This window comes from Papio anubis, chromosome 3 (assembly GCF_008728515.1).
Source record: "Papio anubis isolate 15944 chromosome 3, Panubis1.0, whole genome shotgun sequence".
Taxonomy (NCBI): domain Eukaryota; kingdom Metazoa; phylum Chordata; class Mammalia; order Primates; family Cercopithecidae; genus Papio; species Papio anubis.
In genome coordinates, this window is record NC_044978.1 from 133287797 (window position 1) to 133315093 (window position 27297).

A 27297-nucleotide genomic window follows, 5' to 3' on the forward strand; every position below is an offset into this window, starting at 1 on the left:
CCCAATTACTACTGCAAATACATCACCAATGTAGACTGGCCTTTTGAGATATCTTTTCAGGTTTTTTGCATGTCTGACACTGATGGCTCCACCTGGTCCTGCCAAACTGCTCCTGTGGCCCCACAGAGCAGTGACTCAGCTCAAGAGGACAGATGGCTTTGACTCCCTATGATTTCATCTCCACCCCAACCAATCAGCAGCAAGCACCATTTCCTAGCCACTTCCACCCCTTCTCCCAAACTGCCTTTGAAAAATCCCTAACCTACACAGGGCACGGAACATCATACACCGGGGCAGGGGAGGGATAGTATTAGGAGAAATACCTAATGTAAATGACAAGTTGATGGGTGCAGCAAACCAACATGGCACATGTACACTTATGTAACAAACCTGCACCTTGTGCACATGTACCCTGGAACTTAAAGTATAATAATAAAGAAAAGAAAAATCCCTAACATATGAGCTTTTATGAGATTGATTTGAGTAATAACTTTGTCTACCATGTGGCATGGCCAGCCTCGCATCAATTAAACTCTTTCTTTACTGCAGTGCCATGGTCTTTATTTGTGCAGTGGGCAGGAAGAACCCTCTGGTGGTTTCAACCCCATCGATCCCACAATATAGAATAACCAAAAGATCAAAGATCATGCTTTATAACATGCCATTTTAATTCTGAAAATGTGTTGGATGCCTCAGGCTGCATCACAAGTATCTCAACTTCCTGTTCTGTCACCCAGTTCACTTTTTACTTTTCCCAAATTTTACTATCTCCTTTCTCCATAATTACTCCTAAAATATTCTTCTGTAAACAAACTGAAACTGAGAGAGATGGGGAAAGGCATGTAAAGTAAATCAGTGTATCCAAGAAGAACTGGCTCATGAACTGGTGTTTGGGAGGGAATTACAATGGAAAAGTAGCTTGTTAGAATGTTCATTCTTTGCCTGAATCTCTAACTCTGCTCCTCCAACTGCTTAATTTATCCTCAGGGGAAAGAGAAGCCATATACTAGTTCTTCATTTGGATTAGTCATTTTCTAGCTTGACTTCCTCAGTTGCACAGATTGTCAGCTCTCTCACTTTTTCTTTTGTGGAACATATCCTTTTCTTTAAATTTTAGACATTTTCCTTTTTGCAGAGGTTACTCTACTACATGTATATGTACATATACATAAACTAAGATGACATATTAATTTGTTAATAAAAATTAAGAAAAATAATGTTTGAATAGTTGTGTTATTCTCTGACTGTTTTAACAATGGTAGTGAATGGAGGCAGAAGTTAGGAGGAACAACAACTTGCAAAATATAAGAATGTTTCAACTAAACTATGTTTTTTGCTGATGGTCTTATTAAAGTTGTACAGATGGTATCAGGTGGACGGAGTTCATTACAACTATGGTATAATGATGGTCCCCAAAATCTTGTGCTCAACTTTTTGATTGCTTGTTCTTTGTCTAGGACCTGCTTGGGAACAGCTTTGGTATTTCCCTTTCAGCCAAGTTTGCCTTTCGCTGGTGCTTTCCTACACTGTGTCTTTATCACAGCGGGTATTTCTTTTCATCAGAGAATCTGCCTCATCATATTCAGAAAGCTTACTTTAAACAAGTTTATAGTTCTCTTGCCTTTTTTCTTTGTGTTTTTTAGAATGGGACTCCAATTTCAATTTTTTTGTTTCTTATGTACATACCTTTTTATACATTAATTTTCTCTTTTTCCTTTGAGAAAACAATACTCTCAAAGAAGAAAAGTCACCAATTACTGGAGAATATTTTCTTTCTCCCATTATAATAAAGACACCAAGACACTTAAAACACACAAAAAGAAACAACTATTAATCTTACAAGGATTTAGAAGGTAGTACCCCCAAAATACTTAGAAAGCAAATTATGTTTGAATTCTACTACTCCAGCTGGACCCAGTGGTATGTGCCTGTATTCCCAGGCACTTGGGAGGATGTGGCAGGAGGATCACTTGAGCCCAGGAGTTTGAGGCTATAGTGAGCTATGATCATGCCTGAGAATAGCCACTGCACTTCAGTCTGGGTAACATAAGGAGACCCTGTCTCTAAAAAACAAAACAACTACTCTGGCCTCAGAATCTGGAGGAATTCAGTAGTGAACTCAATGGAAAACTGAAATGAATTCAAGAACTATTTATTGAGGCTTCTTATGTATAAGGCATTGTGCTAAATTCTGTGGGGGCTATACAAAGATATATACAAGATATACAAAACTGGCCTCCAAAACTAAATATTTCAGAGAAGGTACACCATGAAAAATAACTCTTGTACTAGACATGTAGAGAAAAATGCCATGAGAGAGCAAGAAAGCAAATAGTTAATTAACATTAGGATGGATTTAAAAGGTATTTTGGAGGTATCTGGCAGAGATTTTTTTTAAATGCATATAGTTTTATTTCCTTAAGCTATTGAAATTTTGGGGTTGTATGTTACAACCTGTGGTTAATACAATGAAACTGATCAAATTGAACTGTGTGCTATTTCCTAGCACAGGATAAATATTTGAGTTGGGTTTTAAAAGCTGAGCCTTTGGGCAGAGGGAAGAGGCTAAGGAAAGATTCAAAGGCAGGGAGGTACAGACTTACTGTGGTCCCTGTGGTACACTGTTACCAGGAACTTAAGAGTATATGCAGGAAGAGCTGGGGTGGGGAGAAAATGGGCTGGGGCTTGGGATACTCACTAGGAAATTCAGTTCTAGACACAAGCCTGTTATGAATAGACTTCAATGCCAGGTTAAGGAAATAGATTTAATTCCAGAAACTGTTTCAAAGTTCTAACCCTGAAATGAGTAAAACATGAATGACTCCATTAAATAAAATGTGGAATCTGAAAGAGAAGAGAGAAATATTGGGGGTGTTCAGAAGCATTATTGAATATTAGGAAAATCATAATAAATCCTAAAGTTAAGAAAGACTGATACGTTGATGCCATGATAATCTTGATTTTTACTGATCCCTGCAAATATGGAAGAAAATTTGCATATTTTCAGCATCAGGCCAGCAAACTTATACCAGATAATGACAAAAAAAAAATTGTTTTCATCAGTTTTCTTGGGAGTGCTCATGAGTTTTGACTGATCATTTGAACACATGGAATAAGGTACTGTCTAATTTCGGTGCCTCGAGGGCTCATGCAGATCACAGAATCTTGCTCCTGGTGCTGGATAGTTTTTCCCAAAGCAGTAACAGCTGTCCCTGAGCCATGTCTGTTTTCTCTCTGTGACATCTTAACTGCATACATTTTTAAGGTGGCCGATTTGAGAAAAGACATGTGATTCCAAAGAGAGGTTTTTTGTTTTTTTCTCTGCAAAGCCAACTAGCTGTTGCTTGGCTTTCTAGATCAAGAATAAAATATAATCAATACGACATAAATAGATCTGATGGTCGTTCTATGCTGTCTTGGTCACTCACTTATAAGAAATTGTCGAAAGTGTATATATTAAACCAATATTCTTTTCACCTTTTTCCTTTTCACAAATGATTTTCTGGGTCAATGAAGTTTGCATAAATGCATCTCATTGCCACCTTCAGGAGTGAAATTCAGGTTTAATATATTCTACATGAGGGCAGCAGGCAGCTGATGAGCAAGTTGTTCTTAATCTGTGTACCTTGATAGGATTCAACTTTGGCCCGGACGAGGGGAATTTGTTTTTCCATGCAGGGCACTCTCATGAGAGTTTCCGAAAAACAATATGCTCTTGTCAGAACAGTATGCAGTTCTTCTAAAACTGGGGCTGAACTACATTTTACCCTTTTAAGGTCAGGAGATATTATTATGCAGCAGATTTAGCCTATGATTTATCTTAAAATAAAAAGGAATCATCACATATAACCCTCACAAGATCTGGGTAACGTTAAAAATGAGAATAAATTTCAATAACAGTACTAATAATAGCTCCTACTTTTTGGCCTCTTGTATATAAGAGATGGCACTCAGCACTGTCCCTTATTTACGCTCCACAACAAACCCACAGGCAGGCATTAGTTTTTCAGTTTTAAGATCAAGAAACAGAATTTTATTCTTCATCCACCTTGAACTCATGGCATCATTTTTACCACTGGTTACCTCTCTGACATTTTCCTATGTCGACTTTTCTTTCCACTTTCAGATCATCCCTTTGTAGCCTGAGATCAAACTAATCCCTTCTTGGACCCGAAATGTCGGTTTTACTGAAAATTCTCTCCTTTAGGCCTCTTCTTTCTTGTCCTTGATAATCTCGTCTAATCTTAGGATATCTAATGGTACTGACCTTAATTGCTCTCAATCCAGGCATCTCCCTTTCCTCACGTGCCTGGTCCTCTTCTATTATATAATAAGTGCGGACCAGATATCTGACTTGCATATTCTGCCAGGGTCCCAAATAACACCCACCACTAGATTCAACATCATTCTGCCAAAACAAACTTTCCCTGTTGACATCACTAATTCTGTTCATGGCACCAGCGTTCTCCGAGTCAAAACCTGAAGTCATTTTGACAGCTTCTGTCCCTTAGCTCCTAGAGTCACAGAATCACTGACTCCTATGGCATCTCTCCAGAAACATTTGCAACTATCTTTCCAACATCTGAGACTCAAATGTCAATAACTGTTATGTTTATATAGCTCTTTAAAATTAAAGAAGCTCCCACAGATACTATTTCTTATAATTTCCACACTAACCTCACAGATACAAAAACCGAGGTTTCAGAAATGTATGAATTTTGTTACACAGTGTAGAAGCAAAGTGAGGACTTGATCCCAGGTCTTCTGATTCCTGTTTTCCAGGTGTAATAGTCCAACAACTGCCTGTACCTTCATGCGTGAGGTATAGCTGCCTCAGACACAGTTTTTCCACTGCTCCAATGCAGCTTATGTAGTCACTAATAGTGACTGTCTAATAACCATTGTTAAATGACATCTTTTTTAAAACACAGATCTGATCACATCGCTCTCAGTTCAAAAATCTGTCAGTAGCTTCTTAGACTGAAAAATGTTCAAATCACTTAACCTGGCACTCTCCAGTTTGTTTCCAACACCATTTTGAAACATTGCTTCCCATATCCTCCCATACGCCAGCCAGGCTGAACTATTCTCAGTGTTTTTGTTTTGTTTTGTTTTTGAGACAGGGTCTCACCCTGACACCCAGGCTGGAGGGCAGTGGCGCACATTAGACTCCAGCCTGGGCGGCCAGAGTGAGACCTGGGCTACAGGCGGGTGTCACCATGCCTGGCTAATTTTTGTATTTTTTTGTAGAGATGGAGTTTTGCCATGTTGCCCAAGCTGGCCTCAAACTCCTGAGGCTCAACCCATCCTCTTGCGTAGGCCTCCCAAAGTGCTGGGATTACAGGAGTGAGCCACTGCACTTGGCCCTACTCTTAGTTTTTCAAATATGCTTGAAGCATTTGCCTGCATTCCTCTGCTTAGGTCATGCCCCCTGGAATGTCTTCTCTGCCTTTGAAAATGCTGATTGTTCTTTCTTTTATTCATGAATTAACACCAAAGCATTGATGGAGCAATAGTGTATCAGGGACTGGGCTAGGTACAGAAAAAAGCCGGTGAACAAGGCAGGAAGGATCCATTTCTCAAAGGGCTTAGGATCTGCTGGAAGCATTAAGTTTCAGAACAAATGCCATACTCTCCACAAAATAATCCTTTCCTGATACCCTCGGCCGGAAGTGAGGACTTTCTCTTCTCAGCAGCCATAGAACAGTGAGGAAACCTCGATTATGGGATTTACCATAATCTGATTGGATTACAGTTATTGAGGCATATGTCTTATCTCTCATACTATGTTATAAGCTCCATTTTTGATAGGGACTCTATGGAGCTCCCTATTTAGCCCTCACAGCATGTAGTACAGGACTTCTCATTTAACAAGTCCTCAATAAACACTATTGGAATAAATAATTTTTCTCAGCTTCTATGAGTATGAGGTTGGGGAGAGCCTGCCGCATGCTCCATTCACACACAAACAGCAGAGGACACAGTGAGCACACACTACTCCCACACATGCTCACCAGATGGTGAACATAACATTATTTTAGGCAACAGAACTGTCAGCTGACATCCAGGGTCCCATGATACTTGCCTCCATCCATTTAAAGAGACGTTTGAGACAGAAACTAACCCAAGATTTCTGGATATCAGAGTGCAAATCTGTTCAGAGAGTACACTTTTCTGAGTCAATAAACAGAGAGCAGGATTAACATCTCCTCCATATGCCTGCTTTTCTGACCTCAGAACTAGGAATTCGCTATATTCCTGACCATGATTTGGGACTGGTTTTTTTTCTTTAAGAATTAACACAAGTTACATTCAGTTATATTTACTCTTTTTTGGTGTACAGGTCTATGAGTTTTGACAAACGCTTCTGTGTAACCACCACCACAATCAAGACAGAATAATTTCCATTGCCCCTCACCAAGAAATTCCCCTTCATGACACTTTGTAGTCAAACTCTCCTCACCTTTAATGCGGACCTCCTTCTCCACCTGCATAGTTTTGTTTTCTCCAGAATGTCACATAAATATAAAAGCACCTAGCTGTTTCAGTCTGGCTTCTTTAATTAGCATAATGTACTTGACATTCATCCCTGTTATTGTGCATATCAATACTTTGTTCCTTTTTATTTCTGGATATTGTTTCACTGCATGAATGTGCCACTGTTTGTTTATTCATTTACCAGTTGAGGGACATTTGAGTTATTTCCTATTTTTGGAGATTATGAATAAAGCCACTATAAATAGGTTTTTATGTTATCATAGGTTTTCTCGTCACTTAGCTAAATAGGAGTGGTCATATAGTAAGTGAACGTTTAACTTTATAGGAAACTGCCAAAATATCTTCCATGGTTTCTCTACCATATTTTGTATTCTCACTAATAACATAGTAGCGTTCCAGTTGCTTCACATCCTTACCAACACTTGGTACTGTCAGGGCTTTTTTTTTTTCTTTTTAGTATATGGTTTATTTATTTATTTATTTGAGACAGAGTTTCGCTCTGTTGCCCAGGCTGGAGTGCAGCGGAACGATCTTGGCTCACCTCAACCTCTGCCTCCCGGGTTCAAGCGATTCTCCTGCCTCAGCCTCCCAAGTAGCTGGGATTACAGGCATGCGCCACCACGCCCAGCTAATTTTGTATCTTTAGTAGAGATGGGGTTTCTCCATGTTGGTCAGGCTGGTCTCGAACTCCTGACCTCAGGTAATCCGCCTGTCTCAGCCTCCCAAAGTGCTGGGATTACAGGCATGAGCCATCACGCCCGGCTTTTTTTGCTTTTTCTCTGCCATTCTTAGTATATAGCGTGGGATGGAATTTTAACATTTCATCTTTTTAGAACCAAAATATTTCTACTTTGATACTCAGCCCACATTCAGTTTTTCCTCCTCTCCCTTCATTTGGTTATTTGTATTAGCTCTCCCACTAGACGAAAGGTTTCTTTGTGGGTAAGTCATCCTTGTATACATGAAGCTCTGCCACCCCATCCCAAGTGCAGGGTTTTGCAAATAACACATGCTACTTAAATAAACGCTTCTGTGTGATCAGATTAGATTAATACATACAGTGACACAATTAATACATCCAAAGGCTAACCTAGCATTGGCTAATTTTGTCAATTGTGGAACACCAAAAGAATTTTAATAAAACTATATACTTCCTTCCCTTTTCACGAATTTTTCCATTTTCATTTATATGTCTGAAAAAACAGATTTCTGTTTTCTTGCTTTACCAAGGGCTAAATTGGGAAACATATTTGAGATTGTGAAATGTTTGTGTAATAAATTTCTTGTGCTTATACAGAAGACAAGATTGCTATCACTGGTACTTAAGTAAGAAATTAAGAATTATTAATTAATTAACTTCACAAATTAGATCACATATATTTCAATGTGTTTTTTAGGCGAGAGAGAAGGAATTGGAATTACAGAGGGGACCTGATCTGTACATACCATTTGTCAAGTGAGTTGGGGCAAAAAAGAGGTTGAGAGTCACTGATGAAGACTCAAAGAATCTTGAAAACGGAAAGGTTCTCAGAAGATACAGAGGCCAATCTCCCATTTATTGAAAGAATCCTGGCTACAGCATCTGGCTTCCACCATTGGTAAGCTCACCACTTCATACAGCACCAATTCATACATCCTTACAAGCAAGAGATTCAAAACAAAACAATAAATAAAAGAAACATGGGGGAGGCAACTTCTTAACTGAACTTTCATTTTTCTGTAACATTATATTATGTAAACTTTCTGTAGCACCTACAGAAATCTAAAAATGGAGATTAGAATCTATTGTGGCAGAAAATAAGTTTGTCACTACATCAACCAGCCACATGGGAGTTAATCTCATTAACTTATATCACAGGATGATGCATACTTTAGAGAGATGAGTTCAGTGGTAAATGACATGCATCTTGGAATTTCTTTACATTAATATCTACTTCTTCTGAAACTTCAGTTTTTGAATGGAAGTAAACCAACAAGTTCTAGTTGTGTATAGTCTATAGAAGTCTATAGAAGTCTATAGAAGTCTACAGAAGAAAACTTCTTAGACATAGTTCATGAGCAGCATGGATTAGTTATCCTTCAGTTGGAAGGTTTCTTGGAGAACTAAAAGCAAGAGATTTCCTGACTGCAAATATTTCTCCTTTTATGGGCTAGCATCCTCTGTGTTGGTTTTGTATCACTGTCTAGATCTGATGGAAACTCATTCTCAGAATGCCCTTTCCTAAATCGTTCTTCATTCCAGTTGGCTACAAGGGGAATTTGTGTGACCTTTGGAAGGTAAAAGTGAAACAACAGCATTCTGCCCTGAAGGTCAGTGTAGTCAACAAGCGCAGCTCACTGACCTCCCAGCTCACCTTGTCCATGTTAGGCAGCAGCCAGGCTGCCGGACCTTTAGTTCCCCACAGATCTCCTCTTTTGGTTTCTGGGCCAGGTGCATGAATGGCTTTGCAGTGAAGAGTGCCAGTCCCTTTCAGGCTGTTCAAGTCAGGGTCATTGAGGACGGAGAAGTATGAGTCAAATACAAGTTCCAGTTTATCTTTATGGGTTTCATATTCTCCTGCAGGTTCTAGTTTGCCCTTGCTCAGCTCTACTTCAAATTCAGCTTTTCTTCCCAATTGCCAGCTCTGCTAACCTATGATGACTTTAGCTCCATACCAGATGTGAAAGCAACTGCAAAGCTCCCACAATTGTGCAAGGTCTAAAACTGAAACTAAATCCATTATTCCATATCACCATAGTGGTTCTGCTTCTCTAAGTGATAGGGATTCCATTAAATCATTTCTATTCAGAATACGTACTGGGTTACAAATATTCTTTTGTGCATGCCTTTCTTTTTTTAAAATGTATGATACTGTCAAATGAAATAGTACTAACGTACTGAGCCTAAGTATGTTATTTTATTCTCTCTTGTTTTGGGAATAGGGACTTGGAATATGCTCTTTCACACAATTCCTCTCAAAACTGGTAAGCTGAGGAATTGGGAGTCTGCTCCATAACCAGAGAATACAGAAAAACTAACAATTAATTTGAACTTCAGAGTAAAAATGAGTTAAAAACTACCTGAGTGAATTAGCTGTTTCTTTGAAATATGTTTTAATGTGACACTTGGAAAGTTGTATCACTCATGATGAAATCTAAACATTAACATTTCAATAACAGGCTGGGCATGGTGGCTCACACTTGTAATCTCAGCACTTTGGGAGGCAAAGGTGGGAGGATCAGTTGACCCAGGAGTTTAAGACCAGCCTTGCCAACAAAATGAGACCCACCTCCTCTAAGAAAGAAAATTGAAACCAATTTCAGTTAATCAATTTTTATCATAATATATGTGCATTGAGAATAAACAAATATTGCCATGAAGCACTTCGAACTTTTTACTTAAATTCCTAATGTTTTACATAATTTCTGAAGATTTTATGGTCTTTAAAGGCAGAGATGCATCTTCTCATTTTTACATCCTCCCATACTGGCACACAGATAAGTCCTTATTAAACATCAATTGAACTAAGTAAAGAACACATTTCAGCTTCCTGTTTTTTACAAAAAAGAAAAGAGCAGCAGGGTATGAGCAAACAACCACAACCAACTACATCCTCTGATGCTTTTCTCACTATTATATAGAAACTCCAGCAGGAAACCACTGCTATATCCTTTTCACCACTATAGCAAAATCTTATGAATTGCTGGCAAGCATAAAACAGTTCCATTGACATCACATAAATGTTTGTGACAATTTATACTCACCACACTCAAATGCTGTAAAACATCTTAACAATGTTTCTCAAGGACAAATTCCCAAGGAAAAATAATCATATACCTTAACCACGTGTTCGGAGTTTAATTATATGAAAAAGCAATAAGCAGTATTGAAACTTGATTCCCCTCTCAATGTAGCCCAAAAAACTGATAAGTGTTAAAATTCCTCATATGACTCAGACGTATAAAGATTTCTAACAGATCAAAGATGTATTAACAGCTACTCCAAAATAACGAAAGTACTAATTTTTTCCCTTTGTATTCAAAACGACCCAAGAATTAGACATTTCTAGCTATGAAATGTAGAACCCCCTTTTTTCCATTCTCACACGTTATGCACTCATATGGACCTCAACACACATTTTAAATTTGTAACATGAGCCTTGATAATGCATTTTATCAATGAAGGGGCCTTCCTTGAAGATCTCTCAGTTGTTCAAGAACTGCAAAGACAAAATGATGGCAGAAGTCCAGGCCTTTCATTCAACGGCTTTAACTTCAATGTAAAACATAGACAAATATACTCATTTTACCCAGAAGTCAGAGGTCTAGAACTCTGTAGCTTTCTTGCATGCCCACATTACCTAGTCCATAAGCTCTCCCTAGGGTGTAGGGCGAAATGACTACATGCATAAATGAATGACGGCATACATGCTTGGTGATGATAAGAGGGGGAGATAAGAAGGGCCCGTTTGGGTTCCAACAATGGCAGAAGGGGCCTAAAATTCAGAAAGTAAACCCATGAATGAAGAAGAAAACAAGTAAGATTTAAAAAAACAAGTGGTGGGGCATCTGAGCTAGAATTGATCTTAGGGATTTCTGGACCAGCCCTCTCATTTCTAGAGAGAACCTGAGGTGCCATGGGCAATGAAATGACTTCATGTACCACTCCCAGGGACTGTGACATTTGTGTACCCATTTCATGATTTTAGTCTCATGTGCTTCCTATCTAAACCACTTTTTTTTTTACTCAATTTTCCATTAAATTGACTTTAACTAGTGCACTAGTTGAAAACATTAGCCTTGTTCTAAAAAATAATATCTGTGAAATTACAGGTTTGATGTATTGGTTATATTATTTTTCATAGCATATATTTTTAAAAATCTATTTTGAAATGTGTTCTGAACATATTTCTACATTTAAATAAATTCATAAGTATTAAAATCAAAAGGAAGTCTGTATACCACCTAAAATCCTCTCACAGGTCGCTGCCGGAAATCTGCACTTTGAAAAGCAGTGCCCTCTACTGTGTTACCTCCAGGAACAAAGAGTTTGAATTCTGAAATGACATGAGGTGGTAAAGATATTCCAGAGTGATTCAAAGGATCCAGTTATAAGACTAATGCCTCTAGGTGACTTCTGTCCATTTTCTTTTACTAGAAAAAAAAAATCAATCGTTTATTAAGGAACTCAAAAACTAAGGCAGAAATCATGGCTTTTTTCAGTTATTGGATTTTCACCTTCCAAATGGACAGACAGGTATATTCATCCTCCTACCAAGTACCATTAATTCATTAGAACTATAGTTTTAAGAAGGAATTGTCTCAAATGGGCCTCCTGTGCGTGGATTACCTTTTTTTTTTTTAGTATTCCATTTGCAATGAGAACACTTAGCTGTAAGCTATAATAAGGAATCGCTTAACTTTCATAAGTAAATGAATGTCTATGATTAAAACATCAATCACGGAAACACTAGTTCTATAAATAGTTTCTAGGTCCAAAGTCCATAGGCAGTTAAACAAAGACACATGTTTGTTTTTTCTGTTTTTGTGTATGTGTGTGTGTGTGTGTATGTGTCTGGGTGTGCACGCACATGTGTCATAAGAAAAGCAATTGGTTTTTCTTTTGAGAAACAAAGAAATGTTGTTTGCTGAACACACGTGTTACCTGGTATCTTGATAAAAAGTTATGTTTGCCAATTTTATCACCTATGCAATGCTCTATAAAATTTTAACCTAAAATACCTGTCCTTGAACTCATCCTGTTTTTTTTTAATGTCTTATTGCTGATTTAGAAGCTTTCACATTTGTTTTTTAGGCAACACAAGATGAAATCCAAGATAGAAGACAGAAGTTCATAAAATCGTACTGAGTCATTACATTTTGACCCACTGTGATTTGCATCACCAACAGAGTCCTGCAGTGCAGCAAAGTGGTGAAGCTCACGGCCTTTGAAGTTGGACAACTGAATTGACACAGCTCCATTACCATCTGTGGGACTTTGGGCAAGTTACCTATTTCCTCATCTCTAGAATGGTGAATTATTAATGTGCTATTATTTAATAGTACAAACCTCAGAGATTTCTTTAAAGGAGAAGTGGTTTTAGCAAAATGCCAGTGGCAGATAAGCCTGAAGAATAAAATTTTGAAGGATTTTTACATATCTGTAGTCTAACCCTCACCCATTTCCTTTGGAAAGTAGATGGATATATACGGATACACGTGTTAGGGTTCTCTCATGCTCTAGAATCAAGATGGCAAAGTGCCTCAAGTGTTTTTTTGTTTGTTTTGTTTTATTTCTTGTTCCTTCTTTAATGAATTTTAAACCCTCTCCCTGCATGTGTTTAGTTGGTGTTTCATTCTTTTCCACTCATCATCATTAATTCTACAATGGAGGCTCCATTTCTTTTATTTCCCCTACACCACTATTCTCTGCGCTCCAAAGCAAAGGAGGCTCTCCTCCCAGTCGGGGAAAATACACAGAGATGGAATCACTTACTAGGCATTCCAGAGGCATGAATTACCACTTAAACTTCCAAAGTTGAAGCCCTGGAGAGGGAGACCAATGGAGAGTGGTGAGCACCTCCTCAGGATAAAAAGATAGCAAGAAGGCATGGGGTATTTCACAGAGCAGCTATGTAAACAGCTGGGCATTTACAGTACCATTGGAATGGGTACATTCCCCAATACTGATCTGACTCAAGATCATTCCCCAACGGTGGAAGAGCTTCCTGAGAGTCTAAGCAATTATCTAAAACAGTGGCCCTTAAACAATCTTAAAATACACTCATGTATCACAGAGAGTTTATGAGCAATGATAAAGCACCAATGACAGCAAATTATTTATTAAAGTATAATTTAGAGCCGTTTTCTCTAATGAATTATATTAACCTCAAAAATCAAGTTATTTCTATGATAATGTCACTCTCACTCATCTCACTGGCATGTGTGGATATTTTCTTGAATAGGAAAAAAAATGGAAATGAAGTTACACTGAGGTTCTGGTACCCTCAGGAGAAAGAAATTTCTTGTAGTACGCAGACCAGCAGACTCTTAATAAGAATTCTACATCTTATATCTGTTCCATTTTTGTCACTTCTGCTACCCTCTGCTTCTTAGTTGTTTTTAACAGAATTAAGTCAAAAATGCACGTGTCTGTGACTTTATTTTCTACAACATTAAGGAAGTGGAGTATGGGAAAGACATATACTTTTCAAGTTAGCCTGGCAGGGAGGAAAGGAACCCAGGTGTGGCAAGCAGGTGGTGAAGCTGTGAAGAGGAACGGAAATGAAGCTGAATTGCTCAGCATACAGGAAGGAAGAAAGAGGTACAGGGCTTCTTGGTTAGGACAGAGGAGGGACCCAGGTTGTTAGGCTACCAGGGGAATTCTCTGAGATCATGACCAGGAAAAGAGCTCATTCTAATTTTGTTGAACTATATTTATTACTAAGCTTATTCCCATCATCTGGGAATTATTTGAGAGTTCAGACTATGTATTATTCAATTTTGAGCCCTTAGCACACAGAACAGGGATACACACACACACACACACACACACACATATATATATATCTAAAGTGCTTGATACAGATTTATTAAATGATCCAAAGAATTCACCTTTCTTAAACCAGGGCCTTCTGCCAACCCCATTTCACATTCTATCTCTCACCTCCTAAATAAATTCCTATTTCCAGTTGGAGGAAAGCTTTGATTCAATCTGCAAAGTAAAAGGAGCTGAGATGCCCTCAATCCAGTCCAGCTCAGGTTATTAACGTTTCCCCTCCCTCTTGGACACTCAGATTTCATCACTCAAAAGCCACAAACCCCACAGGGAGGATTTTTAAAAAACCTATCATTATAGTTCTAAACATCAAAATAGCCACCAGGGGAATAGCAGAACAGTTTCTTCATAAGAGAACATAAACATTTCAGTGAACTAAATTTGTGTTTTAAATGGCACTTTCAGAAAAATAACTTTATCTCTAAAGACTTTTAACACCTATGGTCTTTTATATATTATCAATTCATTTTAGGTGACAGGACGCCTGATACTTAAACACGGTCACCATTCTATAAGGAAATGCCACTCTCTCCAAAGAAAGCGCAGAGTCAATGTGGCACTGTGTCCTCTGTTCGTTTCGATCGGTACTATTCTCGGCACTGTCTTTAAGTGAAGTTGCTGAAGCACCGACACTTTAGGATTAATAATTAGATGAGGGGATGTTTTTAGAAATAAAGTAGGAGGCACGAAGTGGGGGTGGTATGCCGTGAAGTGTGCATGAGGAAGGAAAGTGGCAGCAGAAGTTGAGAAGGCATGAGAGATTTCAGAGCGCTGGGAACACAGCTTTCTCTATCAAAGAGATCTGCCTGAGTTTTCCATCTTGTTGCCTCAAAAGGGCATTTGTCTTTGTTTGCAACATGAATAAATCAACCCTGATGCAGTCATCTCATTTTTTAGCCATATTAACATAGCACAAGTGGCCAGGCTGTGCAGTGATCTGCCTAGCCTCAGAGAGGGGTTGCAAACACTGCCTACTGCAATCAATAACTGAGCATTTCTAGGCTATACAGAAATACAAGCTGCGACACAAGTTGATGCTACTCCTGAAAGTTCATCTCGACTGCCAGGCCTGCTAAATAAAATGCAGCATTACTTGAAAGATTGAGATATACTCTGGACTTTCAGGAAGCTATCTATGCAAGTTTGGCCTATATGTTAAAAATTATACATAAGATAAAGATATGGTGCATTTAAAAGTACATAAAGCAATCCAATGTGAGATCTCAGTCGTTGGTCTTTACGGTAAAGAAAAAATAAATTACATTATTGTTAAAACTGCTAATATTTTTTATTCGCCACTCGTGGTGCAGTAAAAAGCAAGCAAGTACACAGATGAAAAACTCTGTTATTCTTTAACAGACTACGTTAACTCAATTTTAATTCATTAAACTTTCACAGACTCTACATATTTTGATATTGTAAAATTTTGAGACCCTCACTATGGTTCATGGGGGTTAACTATATTTGGTGCATTACCTTTCGGCTTTGTAGACACATCCATTTCATGAGTATAGTCATAGCATTTTGGAGCTCAATGGTACTTAGAGAACACCTAAGTAGTCCAGACTTTACAGACTCAGTACCTACAGGTTTGAGGTAGTAACACAACGAAGTGAAGCTGTTAGGCACAAGTGACTTATATAAATGCTCAATGTCAGTGAGACATAGAGAAGTGGGGACTACAGCAAAATAATGAAGTAGCATATATATTGCTGTTCAGCTCCAGCCTAGAGAATGTGGGTGAGGGCTTCATTTTTTTTTATAATAGATCTGATGTTTAAACAATGGCTTAATTAAAAAATAAATACCTGAAGGTCACAGTTTTCCTGCTGGGCCCACAGACTGCCAATTTTCAATTCTGATTTGGTACGTACATCTCCAAATCTGAGGCCCAGACAAGTAAAGTGAAGTGTACCAAGTGTCTCAGATGCTCACAGCAAAGCTTTCTTCTACTCTGAGAATCCACTTGGGTAGACAATCCCTCATGTGAAAGGAGACTGTAAGTGCATTTTCACTCACTTAATCAGAGCTCAGCCCCTTACCCTGACAATGATAGACTTCTGCTCTCTGACTGTTTTCAGAACATGTTCGACATGAAAATAAGAACAATCATCCATACCCACTTGTCATAAGCAATTTTTACTCAACCAAGGATGCAGGTGAAAACGAATATGCATTTACTAACTTTAGCCCCGACTAAAATTTTTACTGGAATTTAAAATTGTTAATTTTAATTAACAATTAAAATTTTAGCTGCTTCATTTTTACCTGCATTTTTCAGGGAGAAATACCTTGTAGAAAAATTCAAAGAAAGTCATGCTTAATTAACAATATGACTAAGTATAAATTTAAGAATCATGCTACGTATAAAACAAATTAGAAACAGGTCTTAAGGATTATGAAAGTTTTGCTGCAATCACGGAGCTGTAAGCCATACTTTGAATGGATTGAGAAACTAATGTGGAGTGAAGGAATGAGCATTTCAAAGTGATGTCATGGCAAAAGCAGAGAGCAAACTCCAGGAAAGTGGAACTCACAACGAGTCAAATGTCTTTTGCATTTTTGAACAACAATTTTTTTTTTAAATGTATGCTGAGAAAGCACATTCACATTACAGAGTAAAAAGGAAGAAATGCAAGAAAAACTTCTATGTTATATTCAGCATGTCTGTCCCATACAGTCATAATTCAGAATAAAGACACAGAGGCAATGCAAAATTTAGAATCTTGATAATATTTGCAGGCTGTTACATTTTAGAAAAACTGTTGACAAGAATTGAAACAAAAAATGCTCTGATTACTCAGAAAATATAGTTCACACAAACACTTTACTCCCTCAGGCATTTCATTTAACCAAAGTTATACATTATAAAGAAAGAGAGGAGTCTCCCATAGACACAATATGGTTATTTTAACTTTACACTATTTAGAAATCATTAACAACTGATTTCTGAAAAACAATCAGGAATCTATTAACATAAAGCATCTGATTATTCTTCATAAACCAGATCTCCCACTTGGATTGACTATTTGCAATTCAAGTTTTAAAAACATTCTCTGTAACGTAACTCTTTTTTCCTCCAGAAAATTAACAGATGCAAATGTGATTGTCAAAGGAGCTTTGGAGATAGATCTCCGTCTGTCCATTACTGAATTAGCAACAATGTTGAGGTCCCCGGAGATGCCTGACACTGTGAGTTTTTACTCTCTAGCCTCCAGAATTTTTTTTAGGGTTCTCTTGCTTCTGTAAGAGTCACAAGGCTGTGAATCCTGACTAAACCAATCTTCTAGAGGTGGCTTGATATCCGCACTATTTAGGATCCAAGAATTAAAAATTTTAAATGGAATCTGGTGTGTAAGGCCAATAAATTGTCTTGTCTTAGATCACCCAGCTGTTCCCCACGATATTTCTGCTACACTAGACCCTTGGGACAGAGATGAGATCATGGCATTGTCATTTAGGCAGACTTACTGAATTGACTCTCAATTTTGGAGGAAGAGGTGCATAGTAACTGATTCTCCTCCCTCACCATGGAGAGGACTCTTGGACGTTGTCTTCAGGTCCTGGTCATTTTCCCCTTAGCCCAGAATTAATGGGGAATTAGAAAGAGGAGTTCTGGATTTTTAGCTTCAGCTCTATTAGTGACTAGAAATTAGTTATTAACTTCCTTGGGACTCATCTGTAATCATTTTATTTCTTTGTAGATAAAGGCAATGGTTTCCAAATCTGGGTACTGGAATCCTTTTGGGACCTTCATAAAAATACAGATTTCTAAGCCCCACCTCCAGATTCAGATTCAGATTCAGATTAAGGTCATTTATAACTGCCTGGTAATAATAATTGGGGTCCCAGATTATGCTGCTAGCTTCAAAATAAAGCCAATAATTTAATTACCGACATGAACAATTAGAAAGCTGTTACTATGTTGCCAACTCCAATATGCCCAGTTAAAAAGCTGTGAAAACTTTTCTCACTGGCATTCAAGACAGTACGTGATTTAAATTGTAAGAGTATATACATTTTCTCCCTGAAATTCAGTAATTTCAGAATTTCAATCCAAATGCAGACTCTAAATGTTTTTATTATTCCAGACTTGATGTTGATGTGAAAAAAGTTAGTTTATCACTAATTTGAACACGCTGATAAGGACAAGAAAGAGGTCCAAGTAATTTTTTTTTTTAAAGCAAAGTTCCATATTTGGTTGCACTCCAACTAATTCAAGCAGATGAATCTCTGAATTAACTGGCATTGTTCTTCTATTTAAAGGCATAGCTTCATTTAAAAGTGTGTCAATATCACAAAATTGTTCTATTCCAGAGAAAAGACAGCGAGAGCTGAATGAAGCCCACCAAGAAAATGTTCAGGAACACAAGTAAAGGTTTTCTTCTCTAACTTTTCCTCAGAATAACTGTTTTCCTCAGAATAACTGTTAGGGGACAGCAAAACACAAGAATAAAATGTCTAAAAATGCATACAAACATATTTAAATATCGAACTAAGAAGACGGACAAGTCACAGAGCAACTGACAAAAAGAAAATATGGCAGATGCTGCCCTTCCTTCAGGAGCTCATGGCTACCAAGCGATCTGGTTCATCTTCACAGCCTGTCAATTCCTCACATGACCACCTCTGCCTTCTGTGCCAATGATTGTAGTTGCATTCTGAGAAATGAAATAATCACGCCACAATGTGGTGTATATCGTAATGTCAATAGTTCAACAGCAAGATTCAACTGAACAAGGCCTAACCAGTAAATTACTGCAAAACAAATAAAAAGATGGCAGGAAATGGCAGATTTATGATGTTATGGCCACTCTGGCTAGATTTTCTTAAAGTAGCAGTATTAGGAAAATAGATCTTAGTCATAAAATAATTAACAACTCAAAAAAGGTCAAATATACGGAGATAGAGAATAGAACAGTGATTACCAGGGTGAAAATGGTCAGGGAGGAAAAGGGGACATCCAGGCCAAAGGATACAAAGTAGTAGATATAAAAGATGATGTATACGTTATTTGGTTCCACTACAGACACCGTCACCATTTTACTATATATATATACACACACACACACAATGTATATATCTTATAACATCATGTTGTATACCTTAAATATACACAATGAATTTTACTTTTTTTAAAAGTAACTCATGTAATATTTCAGTCCATCAGAAATTCTACTGCAATTCTCTTCCCCCAACTTGATACTTATTTTTTCTTTTCTTAATGATTCTTCAATATAACTGCCATTACTCCACTCATTCTTTGCTTCCTCCTTCTATAGACACAAAATCAGCACCCCTTCCTCGCTGCCCATCCAGATGCATCCGTCTTTTATAAACTAACTCAAGGTTGCCCTCCTCCTTGAAGTCTTTCCAGACTAATTCAGTACCCAAGGATCTTGCTCTTTGACTTTACTGCCATGCAGTCGGTAAATCATAAGTCTTGCCTTCCTCAATCAGGCAATTATGCTATTCAGAATATTGCGGAAAATGCTTGTCTATCAGATCTGTCAGATCTCTTGGTCGGCTCTTGGCATCTTGCAAACTGGGAGCATCTCTTCTTTGTATCACTTAAAGCAGGAGCTTTCAGACTTTTTGGAACATAATGTATAATGAGGTATACATTTTACATCACAGTCCATTATGCAGGCGTGCACACATACACACATATATGTATATATATTTAAGGAATTTCATGAACAATATTTACTCTTCTGATTCAGTCTTTTATTTTTCAAAAATAAAAATGCTGATCGGACCCACTAAACTGACTTCACAGTGTGTTGGTTTGAAAAGCACCATTCTTGAAGGGCACTTAATGATTACCGTGGGATTACTGTACTATTTCTCTCATTTAAAAAATAATTTTTAAAAATGTATGTGGCCTTTGGGGTCTCTTTAGCCTGTGTTTCTGAGTTACTTGTTTGTTCAGTCTGTTTTTTACACTATCATACATTTGCCTCTTGGAGTCATCTAGGACAAGTAAATACTTAGAATATATACTATTTGTAATTCTTTTCCCCTGAATTCTATTCTCATAAAAATAAGAATCCTTGAGTTTTTATAACTCATTTGTATAAAATTCAAACCTCTGCTCCCCCATTCTCTCTCTTATTTTTCTAATATGCAAAGTAGGTGGTAGACATTTGTGGATGAAATATTTGAGCCAAAAAGAATTAAGACTTTTCCCCGTTTAAGCAGTCTATTGTAAATTAAGGTAAATACAGTTTTCAGATATTTGAAGAATATAAATTTGGGTAATCCGAATACCATAGACCCTTAAAATGAATGCATTCACCTAAGTCACCCTGATAAAATGGTTTACTGACCAGATGAGTTGGCAGGCCTTTAGGACTTCAGTTTGTAGGTGGATCCTGCTGCCCTCTCCATTCTCATCTTGCCATCTTTACGTACTCACACTGTTTTTCAACCACCTGGAGCTGCGTATTTTCCTTGGTCTCTGCTTATTTTGGTTCCTACACCAGGAATGTCCTTTCCTCGCCTCTTCACTGGACTAGGTCCTCTCATCTTTCAGGTCCATGGGAAACTCTCCTTATTCTCTCCACCTCTACCCTGGCCTCCACAGCACCCCGTCAGGGCACTCCACCAGCGGTTGCTGTCAGTATCCCTCCCAAGTTTTGCAGGCTGAGACTATGTCTTGTTTATTCTTCTATTCCACAATCTAGGATCATGTTTAGTCCAGGATTAAATATATCAACATATATTCACGAAAAAGTGAATAAATGAGTGCATAAAGGGCAGGAGCAACTGCCAATGAAAGAGCTCAAATATGAGCTGTGGCTAGAATAATGTGTCCTCCTTCTCTGAGCCCAATATTTTATAATTTTGTGATTCCAGGACCAATATTTCCATGCTTCCTGCAGGCTGCAGATTTTGCGACTGGAAATTCAAACGGTGAAGGATAGCTAGATCTAAATATAGTCTTTTAAGTATGTTGAGGCATAATTAAGAAAATGTTGCAGGAACAAATAATTAAGCATATTGGGCAATTCTTTTGAGGCAATTAAAACACTCAAATTTCAAAACAGCTTGCTGGAATCCAGCCTGCCCTCCAATTGACACTGATCTGACTCATATAACGCTTCAGTCCTCTACTTCCCATGTGAAGCTGATGCACTTGTGATTTTGTCCTAATCATTTTCGCAGAAGTCTAGTTAGTGGTTAGGTGAAGGCTCACCACACCACAATACACTGTACATGGCTCTCCATGAGTTCCTCTGCTGTTTCCAAAACAAATTTCAATCATATAACATCTAGACTTGCAATTGCAATTACTGGTTTTTTTTTCTCTTTTGAGTCAATAACCTATTCCCCTGATTAAAGACACACAAAACTTGAAAAACTAAACACACACAAAAACTCGAAAAATGTTCTTCCTGCTTCTATTTCAAAAGAACATTCTCTAATGCAAACTCCTGTCTTTTGCAGATAGCAGCAGAGATTTTCTGCTTTGGGCTGTGACTCATGTACCTTTATTCCCACAATTGTTACTCAGGGCAGGCCAATGGTGAGCACAATGGGAAAAGAAAGAATAGTTTATAACTGGAAAATAAGCACATACGGGAGAAGTACACTCAAAGCATTATCAAGCAGCAGCACCAACAAGAGCAAACAAAAGCCCACGCAGGAGATGTGTAAATATTTCATGAAGCTAAGCCTTAATCAACCCTCTCTTCCAAATCTTGCTGGTGTTGTAAACACTTCAGTTTCTTCCAGTCCCACCATGACCCAGATACCTTGCAAAAACAAAGTAAAAACATAGTCCAATGGATCTTTAAACAAATGTGTTGTGAAAATATTTAGATGGCGCATATCCAAGTACTGCTTTAACCAAGAGGAAGAAGACACCTTACTCAAAGGTGGGTGCTTCTTGAGTGACTGCTCAGAGCTCCGTTTCTCCCCTCCCCCTCCAGGCCTTTTGCTCATCTCCTCGGCTGCTTTGTGGACATTCACATCGTCTTAACCTTGAACTGTCTACACCCCAAGCGGTGATTTCTCCCAACGCCCCTCCAGCAAGCCCTTGAAACCTGGTCTGGATTCAATGCCTTCCCACCACCCAAAAATCACTTCCCAGTGGCATATTAAGTACCTCTCCTTTTTTTCCTCTTTCACTATCCATTGTTGCGTCTGAAATGTTCCTTACATCGTCTCCATCTGCCTGGAGAGCATGAAGATCTGTGTGTGTTGGCTGACAGGCTCCTTCAGACCTCTTCTAAAGCCCATCTTGAAAGAACTGTTTATCACCTCTAGTCTCTACCCTGATTTAATGTGGTTCCAAAGTTCGCCTCTATGTGAACAGGTCTCTACAACGATTTCCCTTTATCAACCCCTGCCCGCCCTTCCTCTTCTTTCTGCCTACCTCAAGAAAACCTATATACATACGAATGTATGTATGTGTGTATACACACACATATATAAATGCATATGTAATATATATTTCTATGGTGTTTTGATCTTAAAGGGGATAAGCATAGGAAAATGAGATAAATGTTACACACACACACACACACACCCCCATATTCGAATATTCGCAGTGTGCAGACCGGATTGATTATAAATCCCCCTGCCCACGATCAGCAGGCGTCTTCTCCCATTTACCTTCAAAGCCAGAGCCTAAGAGAGCAATGACCTTGCAGAGAAATTCATCACCTGCCAGAAAGACTGCCCCTCCTAGAGCGCAGGATGGGACTGAGACAAGAGCAACAGGCAAAGGATCCCTGGGCAAAATGTGGGATCGAATCCCTTCCGCATCCCTCCAGAGCACACCACCAGGCTCCGGTCCCCCGCGCTGGCCGCCGGGCGTAGGTGCGCAGGGGGCGTCTCCTCCCACGGCCGCGGGTCTCCTACCTGCTCTGCCCGGCTCCGCGGCGCGGCGGGGCCACTGCCTGCGCTGTGGCGGGGGCTCCCCGTCGCATATCCCAAGCACCGTCTCTCGGCGCCACACCGATGGCTCCGGCGGGCCAGCGAGCTCAGGTCCTTCTCAGCCCGGTCCCGGAGCGAGCTCCGTGCGTTCAGGAACTGAAATTACTATGCCAAGAGCAGAGGAGGCGCGCAGCAGTCTGGCGGAGACCGAAGGGGCTGCCCCCACCGCTGGGCTGCAGACGCCGCCGCCGCCGCCGCCCCAGCCGGGCGCAGAGCCAGTTTGGAGGTGAGAGTTCACTTGCCCGACTGTTCATCCGTCAGGCCCGGGGTGCACCCATCTGTCTAGCGCTGGCCAGCCTGAGCATCCGAGAGAGGGGCGACAGCTTTGCAGGCGGCGGCGGCGGCAGCAGCAGCAGCGGCGGCAGCAGGAGGCCGAGCTCCGCCCCCTCCAAACCCCCTCCCCCGCCTTCCCGGTCCTGGGGGAAAGTGTTGCAGCCCAGGCTGCTGAGCCCCGGGCCGGGGAGCTGGGAAAGGGCTGGTGGGTTGCAGTTCTGCACCCCTGGAGACCAGAGATAGATGGAAAGTTAAGAAGGGATTAAGGAAGAGGGCTGGGGGCCCAGAGCGATTTAACAAGCATTCTGGCCCTTGCTCCCTCCCACAGGTCACCAGACTCCATGGCTGAGTCTAGACTCTAGCAGAAGGTTTCCAGTAAAGCCACGTGCAGTGAAGATCTGAAAGCAAGATGATCCGATGAGTAATATGTTTTGCAAAATGTACAGTATCCTGCGTATTCCGAGAGGCACTGCTGACAGTGTTCCTGTCCCCACCCCTTTCCCCTTACCCCATGGGCTTGGAGGGCTTTGTGGGCTTTGGAAATCGTCCTTGTTGAGCAGCTCCAGAATTCTGAATGGATGTGTAGTATGGTTAGCAGCTGTAGATGGTGCGAAATGATATGATGAAAAGAGTTTCATTATTAAGTGGGTATTTGTTGGAGGGCTCTGTGCAAAATGCCTTACATACAGCCTCAGCCTCTTTAATTCTTACTACAACCCATTGAGGTGCCTCACTATGTGGACTAGGAAACGGACTTAGATGATCTAAACACTTTGCTTGAGGTCGCACAGTAGTAACCTGTTCAGCTGGGATTCAAACCAATCCAAAATATATCCTCTCAACTAGTACACAGCACTCACCTAGGGGGTCTTGTTAAAATGCTGATTGTGATCCAATAGGTCTGGGGTAGGGACTGAAGAAACGCTTCTTTAGTTTCTTTCTTTTCTTTTCTTTTCTTTTTTTTTTTTTTAGGCGGAGACTCAGTCTCCTAGGCTGGAGTGCAGTGGTGCGATCTCAGCTCAGTGCTAGCTCTGCCTCCCGGGGTCAAGCGATTCTCCTGCCTCAGCCTCCCAAGTGGCTGGGATTACAGGCGCCCACCATCACGCCCGGCTACTTTTTGTATTTTTAGTAGAGACAGGGTTTCTCCACGTTGGCCAGGCTGGTCTGGAACTCCTGACCTCAGGTGATCCCCGCGCCTCGGCCTCCCAAAGTGCTGGAATTACAGGCGTGAGCCACACCCAGCCCAGGATAGGCATTTCTAACAAGCTCCCAGGTAATGCCCATGCTAGTGGCCAAAAGATCAAACTTTCTAAGCCACTAGATCAGGGATTTTAAATAAGTTTCTTCTTTTATGCCGGGTGTAGTTAATTGATAGCTGCTTCCTGAAGGTGGGTTAAGAAGGATTCTCAGGCTGCGTCTGGGTTCTCGGGCTAGCCGTGTTCATTTTGGTTGAAGATGAAGGGAGCTGGGTCGTCTTCCCTACACTAGGCCGCTTCCCAAAGGACATCTTTATTACAGGAGTGGTTGTGGCATAATATTTATGTCATCATCGTATTCATATCATAAATATGCTAAACACAGATGTCTTTATTCCAGTTCTCCCCCTCATTAAGCAAACTAAGCCAAAATTTTAGTCCTAACATTTGTATAGGATGAAACCCTTTACAAAGTGCTCATGTGAATAATTTTATTTGTCTTTATACAACACTGTAAGGCAGATATAATTTCACTTTACAGGAAAGGAAACTGAGATAGGGTGATTTTCCTGAGATTATACAATGAATATATTATATGAGTTGTAGGGACTAGATTGTGACCAAGCTCTAGTTCTGTCTAGGGCTGTTTTTACTATGTTACTGTATTCATTTCCTGTTGCTGCCAACAAAGTACCACTAACTGAATAAAATACAAATTCATTAGCTAACAGTTCTGGAAGTCAGACATCTGAAAATGGATATTTTAGAGTTGAAATCAAAGGCCCACAGAGGCTGTACACTCTTTCTGGAGACTGAGGGGATCACCTATTACCTCCTTGTCTTTTCCAGCTTCTAGAGGCTGCCTGCATTCCTTGGTTGGAGAACTCTAACTTCTACTTCTCTTGCCTCATCTCCTCCAACTCTGATCCTCCTGCACCCCTCCTGGAAGGACCCTTGTAATGACATGGGGTCCACCTGGATAACCCAGAGTAATCTCCCCATTTCAATGTTCTTAATCACATCTGCAAAGTCCCTTTGTCGTGTAAAGTAACATATTCATAGGTCCCAGGGTGTAGATATCACTGGGGAGGGTCATTATTCTGCCTATCAAAACCACATTTAGTACTTACACTGTAGTTTCTACTAGACCTTATTCATCCTTCTCCGCTGTTTCATTTCTCAGACTGCTGGGAAGTTTTTACAGCTCAAAAATACACAGGAAAGTTATTCAAGATACAACAATAACAAATCAGTACTGGCAAGAAATACCCCAAAGTCATGAAAAAGTCATGAAAAGGACACATAGGATTATGATCACGAAAAAGACATGTAAGATGTAGAGCTGCTTTTGGTCTGATTGACTCTGAGATGATCCTTGAGGGACATCCTGAATACAATTAAAGGACCTCTTTAGCAATACAAAGGTTTTAAAAATTCTGCAACTCAAACAGTACACAGTTCCATGATGAATAAGGTGATTCAAAACTCATGCAGAATTGAGTACAGCACCAAATTCTAAACAGGGTCATAGTTTTCAGAGTGATGATACACATTAAATCAGTCCATCAAACGAAATCAATAAATGCTATTGAATGGCTTTTGTACTCAAAGCATTTGTAGAAAGACTGATATATGGAAGTTTGTCATTTCATTGGGAACACAGAATTTATAAAAAATGAAATCATAAAGGATTTAAACAGAAAAAACAATAGAAGCGACTTGACCTGGTACGTTACTAATTGACAAGTGAAGTAGATGAAGTGAACATTTCATTTGCAAGTTAGGTTTATCCAGGGGAATGGAGACAAAACGTAGGTTGGAAGGTTGTGTTGTAAGGATCTTAAATGTCAAGCTAAGGAGTTTAGACTTAATCTACAGTGATAACAATGGTAATAATACATTATGTTCACATAGTGCCAAGTAATTTACTAAGTGCTTTTTATGTATTTTCAGTCATTTGACCTCCTCTTCTCTCCCCCTAGACAAGCATACCAGCATACCAGTGCATGTGGAAGTGCATACACACACACACACACACACACGCACACATACCCAACGTGGGAAAGGAAATGCGAGCCTCTTATCAAAGAGACTTTCTTGACTGTTCTATATAAATTAGCAGCTCCCCTCAACACTTACCTGGCATACTTTCTATCCTCCTTACCCTGCTTTATGTTTTTCTGTTGAATTTAGTACTACAGCTTGATTGGTATAGATTTGCTTATTGTACGTCTACCTTCGGTGGGATAGAGATCTTTGGCTCTTTAGTTCATTGCTGTATTTCTGTTGCCTAAAACAGTGTCCAACACTTATTAAATGTTCAGTAAATATTTGTTACTGAATTGTTACTCTCAGTTTGCCAATTAGGGAACCAAAATCCCAGATATTTAAGTGAAGCTTTACAATGTCCTACAGCTATTCAGTGACTTTACGAAGACTAAAATCCAATGTCCAGCCCAGTGCTTTTTGGACAATGTGTTTCCTTTCCAAGTGAAAGTGTTAGTGATGTTTAAACAGGAGCAGCAATGAATTTTTAAAATATAAGAATTTGAGACTAGAATCTTCTCTAAATGTCACATCTTTCCTAAAAACTTCATCAGTTTAACCGGATTGGCAAGAAGAATTGGCAGGACAAAGTTACCAACAGTGGATTCTGGAGGGCTGCCATTGGTTCTGAGTTATTTGGCACTGAGTAATACTGTAAGTTGCTTTGTAATTTTTTCAAGTTAATTTGTGTGTGCACATCTTGACACTTGGTATTACAGGCTCTCTGGGCACAGGGACCATCACTTCTAATTCTTTTATATCCCTGCCTTCTGCCCAGTACTGGACTCAAAATAGACTTGTCAC

The 27297-nt window shown here is 39.5% G+C and overlaps 1 protein-coding gene across 11 annotated transcripts in view; it reads right to left on the reverse strand.

Annotated features, from left to right (window-relative positions):
* The window catches only part of GPRIN3 (GPRIN family member 3), a 72489-nt gene extending 49407 nt beyond the window's left edge, over positions 1-23082 (reverse strand). For 4 of the 11 annotated variants that reach the window (XM_021938428.2, XM_009207181.4, XM_009207175.4 and 1 more), the window contains exon 1: positions 7945-22971. The gene's annotated coding sequence lies outside the window, so the exon portion shown is untranslated. Of the gene's footprint in view, positions 1-7944 lie in introns of all 11 variants that reach the window. The other 7 variants (XM_009207178.4, XM_021938426.2, XM_021938425.2 and 4 more) reach the window with 4 other exon arrangements.
* Positions 23083-27297: the final 4215 nt, after the last annotated feature.